The sequence below is a fragment of the Schistocerca piceifrons genome, chromosome 5 (assembly GCF_021461385.2).
Source record: "Schistocerca piceifrons isolate TAMUIC-IGC-003096 chromosome 5, iqSchPice1.1, whole genome shotgun sequence".
NCBI lineage: Eukaryota > Metazoa > Arthropoda > Insecta > Orthoptera > Acrididae > Schistocerca > Schistocerca piceifrons.
In genome coordinates, this window is record NC_060142.1 from 498,901,120 (window position 1) to 498,913,141 (window position 12,022).

Sequence of the window (12,022 nt, forward strand, 5' to 3'; positions counted from 1 at the left end):
TCTTCTACACTGTGAAAATACTTGCTTCACATGAGTATAATATGCTCTGAATTACCTTCATGATGATGTTTAGCTCCACTTGAGTTCATACAGACATCCTGTACATTGATTCGTAGCTAATTGATTAAATGAAATAAGGAGCTACCGTTATACCTTTGGATGAAATTTATTACTTTCACTTTCTTTTATGGCAACAACTATTACCATAAAATATTACCATTGAGTGCACCACATTTTGCACTATATTCAACACATCGTTAAAATTATAACTTATTAGTCAATTTTCTGCTCGAATAGTCACATCTATCTTGTGTGCACAGAATTCTATCGAAAATTGTTAATTATCCCAATATTTCTACAGCACTCCCATATCATTCGTCGTCGTCCACCACTCTGCGATCTAGGCCATTCTCTTATGTTGTGACGCCGCCTTTCCGTCCATCCCAGCAGTTTAACTCACCTACGTCACACATTATGCCTTTCACCGATTGTACCTCATAGTTTTACGTGATTTACCTATGATTAAAATACTCCTCCAAACAATTCTCTTTTCTTACCGGTGATTTTATCATCAAACTGCTACATAAAGTTGGGTTTGAGTTCAGCGTGAATTTAAAAATTAATTTACCTTTACAAAAGTTTTAATCACAACTCAATAAAAATACAACGTGACATCGAAGGTTTCTGAAGATGTGGACACTTAATACTGCATTTTTACCATCAACTGACTGGCTCAATACCAAAATGAAATTTTCCCTCTACAGCGGAGTGTGTGCTGACATTAAACTTCCAGGAAGGTTACATCTGCGTGCCGGACCGAGACTCGAACTCGGAACTTTTGCTTTTCGTGTGCAAGTGCTCTGCCGACTGAGCTACCCTAGGAAAACTCACGACTCGTCCTCACAGCCTCCTACCTTCCGAGCTTCATAGACGTTCTCCTGCGAAACTTGCAGGAATAACACTCTAGGAAGAAAGCATATTGCACAGACATGGCTTAGTTATACCCTAGGGTTGTTTCCAGAATTAAATTTTCACTCCGCTGCAGAGTGGAAACTTCATTCTGGAAGCATTCCTCTAGATGTGGCTAACCAGGAGTGCTAGTCCTGCAAGTTTCACATGAGAAATGCTTTGAAATTTGGAAGATAGGAGATGAGGTACATCCCATGTAATGCTGTGAGTCGTCTTTGCGTAGCTCACTCGGTAGAACACTTGACCGCAAAAGGCTACGGTTCCGATTTCGAATCTCGGCCCGGCACACAGCTTTAATCTTCCAGCAAGTGACTCAATAACAGTCTTATATGAAGGGTTTATTTCAATAGTGGTACAAGTCCATTACCTCCACTTTTCTGCCTATAATGCTTCTGAAATTAATGATCCAAACAGTAAGAAAGGTTCATCTCTAGCAAGAAGCCATGTGCTTGAATATTTCTGGTATCTCAACTGCAGATTTTTCAGCGCTCATTTAACTTTAGGACTCTGTATCTCAAAATGCCACCCCCATGAACCATGGACCTTGACGTTGGTGGGGAGGCTTTCGTGCCTCAGCGATACAAATAGCCGTACCGTAGGTGCAACCACAACGGAGGGGTATCTGTTGAGAGGCCAGACAAACGTGTGGTTCCTGAAGAGGGGCAGCAGCCTTTTCAGTAGTTGCAGGGGCGACAGTCTGGATGATTGACTGATCTGGCCTTGCAACACTAACCAAAACGGCCTTGCTGTGCTGGTACTGCGAACGGCTGAAAGCAAGGGGAAACTACAGCCGTAATGTTTCCCGAGGGCATGCAGCTTTACTGTATGGATAAATGATGATGGTGTCCTCTTGGGTAAAATATTCCGGAGGTAAAATAGTCCCCCATTCGGATCTCCGGGCGGGGACTACTCAGGAGGACGTCGTTATCAGGAGAAAGAAGCCCATGCCTACTACAGTGGTACAAGTTTATATGCCAACTAGCTCTGCAGATGAAGAAATTGATGAAAAATATAATGAGATAAAAGAAATTATTCAGGTAGTGAAGGGAGACGAAAATTTAATAGTCATGAGTGACTGGAAATCGAGTGTAGGAAAAGGGAGAGAAGGAAACATAGTGGGTGAATATGAATTGGGGGAGAGAAATGAAAGAGGAAGCCGTATGGTAGAATTTTGCACAGAGCATAACTTAATCATAGCTAACACTTGGTTCAAGAATCATAAAAAAAGGTTGTATACATGGAAGAATCCTGGAGATACTATAAGGTATCAGATAGATTATATAATGGTAAGACAGAGATTTAGGAACCAGGTTTTATGTTGTAAGTCATTTCCAGGGGCAGATGTGGACTCTGACCACAATTTATTGGTTATGAACTGTAGATTAAAACTGAAGAAACTGAAAAAAGGGGGGAATTTAAGGAGATGGGGCCTGGATAAACTGACTAAACCAGAGGATGTGCAGAGATTCAGGGAGAGCATAAGGGAACAATTGACAGGAATGGGGGAAAGAAATACAGTAGAAGAAGAATGGGTAGCTCTGAGGGATGAAGTAGTGAAGGCAGCAGAGGATCAAGTAGGTAAGAAGGCAAGGGCTAATAGAAATCCTTGGGTAACAGAAGATATATTGAATTTAATTGATGAAAGGAGAAAATATAAAAACGCAGTAAATGAAGCAGGCAAAAAGGAATACAAACGTCTCAAAAATGAGATCGACAGGAAGTGCAAAATTGCTAAGCAGGGATGTCTAGAGGACAAATGTAAGGATGTAGAAGCGAGTATCACTAGGGGTGAGATAGATACTGCCTACAGGAAAATTAAAGAGACCTTTGGAGATAAGAGAACCACTTGCATGAACATCAAGAGCTCAGATGGAAACCCAGTTCTAAGCAAAGAAGGGAAAGCAGAAAGGTGGAAGGAGTATATAGAGGGTCTATACAAGGGCGATGTACTTGAGGACAATATTATGGAAATGGAAGAGGATGTAGATGAAGATTAAATGGGAGATACGATACTGCGTGTAGGGTTTGACAGAGCACTGGAAGACCTGAGTTGAAACAAGGCCCCGGGAGTAGACAACATTCCATTGGAACTACTGACGGCCTTGGGAGAGCCAGTCCTGATAAAACTCTACCATCTGGTGAGCAAGATGTATGAGACAGGCGAAATACCCTCAGACTTCAAGAAGAATATAATAATTCCAGTCCCAAAGAAAGCAGGTGTTGACAGATGTGAAAATTACCGAACTATCAGTTTAGTAAGTCACAGCTGCAAAATACTAACGCGAATTCTTTATAGACGAATGGAAAAACTGATAGAAGCCGACCTCGGCGAAGATCAGTTTGGATTCCGTAGAAATGTTGGAACACGTGAGGCAATACTGACCCTACGACTTATCTTAGAAGAAAGATTAAGGAAAGACAAAACTACGTTTCTAGCATTTGTAGACTTGGAAAAAGCTTTTGACAATGTTGACTGGAATACTCTCTTTCACATTCTGAAGGTGGCAGGGGTAAAATACAGGGAGCGAAAGGCTATTTACAATTTGTACAGAAACCAGATAGGAGTTATAAGAGTCGAGGGGCATGAAAGGGAAGCAGCTGTTGGGAAGGGAGTGAGACACGGTTGTAGCCTGTCCCCGATGTTATTCAATCTGTATACTGAGTAAGCAATAAAGGAAACAAAAGAAAAGTTTGGAGTAGGTATTAAAATCCATGGAGAAGAAATAAAATCTTTGAGGTTCGCTGATGACATTGAAATTGTGCCAGAGACAGCAAAGGACTTGGAAGAGCAGTTGAACGGAATGGACAGTGTCTTGAAAGGAGGATATAAGATGAACATCAACAAAAGCAAAACGAGGATAATGGAATGTAGTCGAATTAAGTCGAGTGATGCTGAGGGAATTAGATTTGGAAATGAGACACTTAAAGTAGTAAAAGAGTTTTGCTGTTTGGGGAGCAAAATAACTGATGAAGGTCGAAGTAGAGAGGATATAAAATGTAGACTGGCAATGGCAAGGAAAGGCTTTCTGAAGAAGAGAAATTTGTTAACATCGAGTATAGATTTAAGTGTCAGAAAGTCGTTTCTGAAAGTATTTGTATGGAGTGTAGCCATGTATGGAAGTGAAATAATAGTTTGGACAAGAAGAGAATAGAAGCTTTCGAAATGTGGTGCTACAGAAGAATGCTGAAGATTAGATGGGTAGATCACAGAAGTAATGGGGAGGTATTGAATAGAATTGGGGAGAAGAGGAGTTTGTGGCACAACTTGACAAGAAGAAGGGACCGGTTGGTAGGACATGTTCTGAGGCATCAAGGGATCACAAATTTAGCATTGGAGGGCAGCGTGGAGGGTAAAAATCGTAGAGGGAGACCAAGAGATGAATACACTAAGCAGATTGAGAAGGATGTAGGTTGCAGTAAGTACTGGGAGATGAAGAAGCTTGCGCAGGATAGAGTAGCATGGAGAGCTGCATCAAACCAGTCTCAGGACTGAAGACAACAACAACAACATCTCAAAATGAACAAAAATGGACTTGTAGCACTATTGAAATAAGCCCTTCATATGTATAAAGCTCACCAGAAGTCGGTAAAAAGTCGAGAACTTTGCACTGTCTCGTCTAAAATGTCTTTGTTTCTGCCGAAGTGCCACCAAAGAAAATACATTTAAAGTTGTTGAAGGTTGGCAATAGGTCTGCTTCTTCGTTTTCAACAGTTAATAAACGAGCAATTCAATTCAAATTTGACCGTACCTCTCCTCAACATAATTGATATCTAGGCTACCCTATAACTGCAACTATTGATATAAATATCGAGAAAATGTACAATATCTTAGTGGAAAAATCAGCCGTTGAAACCGTGTTAGACTGCTGAGGGCACAGGCATGTCAGTAGAATAAGTGCTTCACATTTCGTATGAAGAATTTACAACAAGAGTTGATGGCACAATTGCTGATTGTTGATGAAGAGCGTACGTGAAAAATAATTGATCAGCTGTATTTGGATCATTTACGAAAGAATACAACTGATTGTGTGTGCCTATACATCACTGTGTATGACAGGCAAATCTTCCCATTTGTGTCACTGATTTTTCCAAGAACGGCGGAAACACACTCTCTCTCTTTCTGCCTCTTTCCCCCATTTCCTCTCTCTCTGTCTGTCTCTCTCTCTCTCTCACTCTCTCTCTCACACACACACTCTCTCTCTCACTCTCTCTCTCTCTCTCTCTCTCTCTCACCCTCTCTCTCTCTCTCTCTCTCTCTCTCTCTCTCTCTCCACACACACACACACACACACACACACACACACACACACAAAACTAACACAACGGCGCATTTAAAACCCACACCCATAGTCCAAGAGGAACTTGAACACGTGGGCTCACTGCTGTGATAACGCAATCCTGAAATAGTGGAGGACACTCAAAGCCTGGTAAAATGATAGCGGCCTGTGTTACGTGTAGACGTTCAGTTATACAGCTCTGGCATGTCATACGTCGTCATCAACCATGTAACCTCCGTTTAATCTCGACTGTTCGAACCTTATGCAATTGTTTGTTGTCCTGTCTCCCTTTGCAATTCTCGTCATGCATCTCTGCGATATACGTTGATGTCTCACTAGAGTTAATCAAGACTGGTCAAAGAGTTCATTAGTAATATCAGCACTTCCGATTTTTATCGATATTCAAGGTATTTCACAATTCCTTTTAAAGGCTTCTAGAGGTTGCAGAAGGGGAGTAGTGGATAAAGACCGTTTCGATATAAAATGAGTTTGAAGATAAAAATGTAAATGTTGTGTGACTAGGGCCTTTCAGATCTGCCGCTAGTGACAATACAGTTAAATATGTCACGCTATGAAAGAACATTATTTTTGAATTATTGACAATGCCTTTTCACTAATGTAGTTTTTCTGTATTTCTGCTTTAAATATTGTCAGCTTCAATGCTGTGTAAATTTTGTTAAATAAACCATGACAAATAATTTGGTTACAAACGATTAAAAACAATTTTTGCAACTTTTGCATAGTAGACAAGCTGGCAATGACAGATATTTTTTTTTTTTGCATAGTCGGTGATAATGTCTGATTATATGCAAGAAACGATTTGGAGTGCGTGCGGAGAGTAGAGAGACAGTAAGTTATTTAGCTCCGATGAGACATGACGATAGAGTGTGTGGTTGGGCCGGAGCACGAATAAGACAAATTTGCATTTGGAGACGAGCCCTGATTATCGCAATTTTTGCTGCTGAGGCACTACTTCGCATCTGCAGCACTTATTGTTTTGTAACAGGCTTACAAGCGTGTTTGGTTATTATGACAATACAACATTCGTGTTAATTTTAATGATAAATTCATTATCATCATTAACCCAAACCGTTGTCACCTACAACAGCGTCCATGTCATCTTACCCTATGTTCCGAGCATCACATTATGAATGAAAGGATCTATTAACGTGAAACACAACTCTTCCTGAAAGTATAACTAATTTTTTCTCTCGATTTCAAATTTAATTTCTTGTTAATTAATCAAAGGCTTTGCCTAATTTTTTAACTGCAACCACCATGAATAATTTTTGGAATTGTTTTTATGATATGTCTTAAATCATCCAATCTGCCAAATCATAATAAATATTTCGTTTTTCTCGACTACACTAATCAATTTTATGCGTTTAAATCGACATATTGTTGTCTTGGCTGTCGTATTCAGGCTGCCATGGCATTTTGATGTTGATGTTGTTTTGAAGTCATTCACATTTACCTGTAATATTCTTCAGAGTGAATTGTAATTATTTGGAAAGATTTGTTAGTAATCAAATTAGTAACAGTAAAGATTACAGTGAATTTACGCTGCGTCATTATTTCCGCGTAGCATAATGCAGTACTTCAGTCACTTCCAATTTTGTCAATAATTTGTTAAAAGAAGACTGCAGTTTTCACTATGAACTTGGATTTTACAACTTAGCTGTCGCTTGACTAATGACCAACGTCACCCATACGCGTGTTACTGTTTATTACCTGAAAGTAAATTCGATTGCAACCGCTTGGTTTCAGGAATAAGTGTTCCACCTTAGGTTGGCAATCGTGTTATTACGTCACATCAACAAAATTGTCGTTAGTGTGCATAGTACAGTTTAATGAGAATTCGACTAACAATTCAAAATTAATCTTTGTTGGTTGATTTGGGGGAGAGGACCAAACAGCGATGTCATCGATCCCATCGGATTAGGGAAGGATGGGGAAGGAAGCCGGCCGTGCACTTTCAAAGAAACCATCCCGGCATTTGCCTGAAGCGATGTAAGGACATCACGGAAAACCTAAATCAGGATGGCCTAACGCGGGTTTGAACCGTCGTCCTTCCGAATGCGAGCGCAGTATGCTAACCACTGCGCCACCTCGCTCGGTCTTAATCTTATTTCAGTGAAATTAATGGGTTTCATTTATACATCCCTTGGTGGCACACTCCGTTCCCCTAGAGGAGCTATTCCCAGGTACTGCGTGGGAGAAACTCTGATTGCAATGTTCGTAAATAATAGCTGGAAACATCAGTGAAAATGGAAGTTTGATTTATGCGTGTAGGCGTGATCAGGTAGCCTAATGGATGAGACGTTCCAGCTGCAGAGAGAGATTTCGCAAAACTGTTTTACGATGGATGTCCTTCTGCACTTACTACACCATCTTAGCTGCTTTTAACTGAAAGGAAGAGAATTTTGAAGGAAGAGAGAAAAGCGCGCTCATCTGAAGAACAGTCGATGGCAACGTAACCGCTCAAGAGATATTTCACTCCTATTGGCGCGTATTTCCAATATCCTAATGCAGTGCCTCCTCAGGGCTGGCACAAAATTTTGCGTACTATGTGCTCAGCCATAAGAATTTTACACTCCGTGACTGTTATGTAATAATTCAGCATTTTCTAAGTAAAAAGCATCCAAAATATAAAGAAAAATATCAAAATTTCCTGCTCATACCCCTACCACTATAAAATTAATGCTCGTACAAGTTCTAGCAACAAATTGGTAACATAGGACAGATTTCTCCTAATGTTCCAAATGATTCAGTTTTCAACTAAAGAGACTTGCAGTATGTGAACTGAATCAAATCCTGATTTTTAGATAACCAGTGCCCTTGAGGCATCGTTTTAGCTCTTAATTTTAAAAATTAACGGACTTCATTCCAGAAGAAAAAGATTTTAATCTTAGAGTCGAGTTAAGTAATGAGGTTTTTTTCAGTTCCCTTAAATTTCTTCTTAGCTCTCCTGAATAGCGTATTTTTTAATTAATAAGTTTATATTTCAAAGGCAATTATGCCAAATTAAGAACTCCATACACTTTAGATTTTCCTTTCATCTCAAGATTTAATCCTTTAAAAACCACTAGCTGAAAGTAAAAGCCTTAGTTTTCCCTGGTGGTCGCCAACATTCAGTGACCAAAGAGCCTACGCCGACGATGGTCTGAAAAAAATAAAGGTAAGATAAAGCTGTCATCAAGCGCATGTTGTTTGTAATACCACAGTGCTTTAGTGGGTATGGTAATGTTGCAGATATCATGTCCTTGTCGTCCTCCGACTATTTAGCTACCTTACCTAACCAGTTATAGAGGGACACAGAAATCAAAGTGTATTCTGAACCACTTTGCAACTCTACATATCTACATGTCGTATAGTGCGTGGCGGAGGGTACCCTGTACCACTAGTAGTCATTTCCTTTTCTACGAACTTCCAGCATGCTGGAGTAGCTTCGGTCGGCAACTTCTGTTAATCAATAAAAGGAAAACCATTCCAAGTTGAAAACATTTTATTTTTCATTAGATGACTAGTTTCTGGCCGAGACCCATTTTCAAATTAACCTACAGTTCAAAAAACCAAAGTAATTGAAAAGTAATAATTTTATTGTTGACTTTCACGGTTTCGCACTTAATGATTATTACGCGCCAACATGGCATATAATTTTGTAATACGCATCGTATGTGGCGCTGCTGAGTTCAAATGGCTCTAAGCATTATGGGACTTAACATCTGAGGTCATCGGTCGCCTAGACTTAGAACTACTTGAACCTAACTAACCTAAGGACATCACACACAGCCATGCCCGAGGCAGGATTCGAACCTGCGACCGTAGCAGCAGCGCGATTCCGGACTGAAGCGCCTAGAACCGATCGGCCACAGCAGCCGGCTCGCTGCTAAGTATTATTGGTCAGTGCTTATACATATTCGACTCTTTTTGGTAAAGATTCTAAAATATACTCCTATTGTTGTGTTTTCTTGTAATGGTAATGTTGCTGTTCACATTTAATGATTTTTACATACCAATATGGCATACAACTTTCTAATACGTGCTGTATGTGGCACTGCCGTGTATTACTGGTCAGTGATTTTAAGTATTTTACTCTTTTTGGTCAAAATTTTAAAAAGTATTAATTTTGTTGTGAACTTAATGCGGTTATTGTATGGATTTTTGTATTCTTGACAGTTGGAACACATTTTCATAAATAAAAAGGTTTCCTATATCCTGATAGGGCGCCCCCCTTCCCGAGGTTTCCTTACGACAGAGGAAGAAGTAAACTTCAGTTATCTGTATTCACTGTAAACGCACATTACACATTTTATGACTTTTCGGAAATGCCGTTTTCGACTTTGTTATGTAAGCGTTAAACGATATGTTCTGTATGTTTGGCATATGCCTAAGAATTTGGTAATAACTGGCTTATGCATGAGCATAAATTTGGTTTTCTGCCCTGCAAGTTGATTTGAAAATGGGTCTCAGCCCGAAACTAGTCATCGAATGAAAAATAAAATATTTACAACTTGGACTGGTTTTTCGTTCTATTGATTTCCTTTCCTGTTCGACTGGAGAAACGACTATCTATAAGGCTCTGCAAGAGCCCTAATCTCTTCAATCTTACCTTAGTACTTGTTAGGTGAAATGTACGTTGGCAGAAGTAGAATCGTTCAGTAGACAGCGACAAGTGCCAGTTCTCTAAATTTTGTCAACAGTGCTCTTCGAAAAGAATTTTGCCCTCCCTCGAGTGATTTCCGTTTGAGTTCCCGAATCATCTGCGTAATAATTACGTATTGTTCGAACCTACCTTGTACTTTGTTCCAGTCGCTTGAGATTCTGCGGTGGGTGAGAGATTCGCGATAAATGCAAGCTAACTAAGGCTCCAACTACTAAGTAAGGGGCCAATGCTTTGTACAATCGAATTGGGTTTCCATCAGGACCTGGCGTCTTATTCTCTTTCAGCTCTTTCAGTTGTTTCTGTACGCCATTTTTCACATCAATAAACATTGTCAGAGATGAAAGAAGTGATAAGTGGGAGATAAAAAATGCTGGAACTGACTGGGAGCCGAACTCAAGATCTTTGAATCGTTAGTATAGTTACTTTACCACTTACCCACAGAGCCACAGCAAAACAATTATTATAAAAAAAGTGGTTGGGGGCACTGTTCGAAAAGCAAGAATTCAAGAATTCTTGAAACAAATCCCGTTAGAAGAAAAGGTTAGAGCGACAGCTCGCGAAGGACAGAAAATACCGGTTCGAAGGTCAGAGTGGCAGAAATTCACAGGTCACAAATTATCAATTTTTCTTATTGTTTTGCCAACTAGTCAACATAGAAACACTTAGAACTACTTAAACCTAACTAACCTAAGGACATCACACACATCCATGCCAGAGGCAGGATTCGAACCAGCGACCGTAGCGGGTCATTTAGACCTCACCCCCATGCCGAGGACAGGTGTGCAACCAGTGACCAGTATAATTACTTTACCACCGACTCACCAAGCCACAGCAAAAAAATTATAATAAAAAAGTGGTTGGGGTCACTGTTCGAAAAGCAAGAATTCTTGAAACAAATCCCGTTAGAAGAAAAGGTTAGAGCGACAGCTCGCGAAGCACAGGAAACACCGGCTCGAAGCTCAGAGTGGCAGAAATTCACAGGTCACAAATTATCCATTTTTCTCATTGTTTCAGCAACTAGTCAACATAGAAACACAAGAGCACTTCATTTAGACTTCGCGCCCATGCCGAAGACGGGTGTGCAACCAGTGACCTCGACCAGAGAGTAGAGCACTTGCACTCGATCAGTCTAGATTGCGATTTCGAAGTAATTGTGTAAAGCTGCATCCGACTCCTTTGGAGACTCGAAGACACCGACAGGGGCGACGGGCTTACCTGTTGTGGGACAGCGTCGCGGTGAGAGGTCGTCGAAGGGCGGCGGCGCCGGCGTCTCGTACGTGTCGGCGGCTGCAGTGGAGGGCGCGGAGCGTGTGTTTGCGCGCCGCTGGGACGCGCTGCGCCGGACTGACTGAGCGCCGAGCTCTGAGCGCCACTGCCGCTGCCACCGCCGCCACACCAGCCCGCCGGACTGCGCCGGCAGCTGGTCACGTGACCGCCCCGCCCCCCACACTGCCACTCTGCTCGCCGATTAACACGCGGACCGCGACCCGCCTCCCGTTGTCTCCGTCGCACCTGCACAGCTGCAGGTGCCAATGCAGAACGCGTCGGGATAGCGCGCTATCCTCTTCCCTCAACGTCCTTCCGGGTCAATTGAACCTACCGATACCGGACGTCGACTCTGACCCGTGACTAATGACATGTAGCCTGTGACATCATAGTTGCGCTAATACACTGAGAAGACAGAAACATCTCGTCGGACCTCGTTTAGCCCGGCATAGTGTAGCAACTCGATGTGGCATGGTTTCAACAAGTCGTTGGAAGTCCCATCCAGATTAGATTAGATTAGACTAGTACTTGTCCCATAGATCATGAATACGACACTTCGTAATGATGTGGAACGTGTCAGGTTAATAAAAGGTGTCTGTACAAGATATTACATTACACAAAATATTACGTGACACTTAATATTTTTAATTTTTTTGTGGGGGTAGGGAAATTTAACCACTTACAGTATCCAAAAATTCATCTAATGAGTAGAAGGAGTTGCCATTAAGAAATTCTTTTAATTTCCTTTTAAATGCTATATGGCTATCTGTCGGACTTTTGATGCTATTAGGTAAGTGACCAAAGACTTTCATGGCAGCATAATTTACCCCCTTCTGAGCCAAAG

The 12,022-nt window shown here is 41.1% G+C and overlaps 1 protein-coding gene across 1 annotated transcript in view; it reads right to left on the bottom strand.

Moving 5' to 3' along the window:
- The window catches only part of LOC124798613, a 381,611-nt gene extending 370,371 nt beyond the window's left edge, over positions 1 to 11,240 (bottom strand). Inside the window, exon 1 of the mRNA XM_047262090.1 lies at positions 11,128 to 11,240. The gene's annotated coding sequence lies outside the window, so the exon portion shown is untranslated. The remainder of the gene's footprint in view (positions 1 to 11,127) is intronic.
- Positions 11,241 to 12,022: the final 782 nt, after the last annotated feature.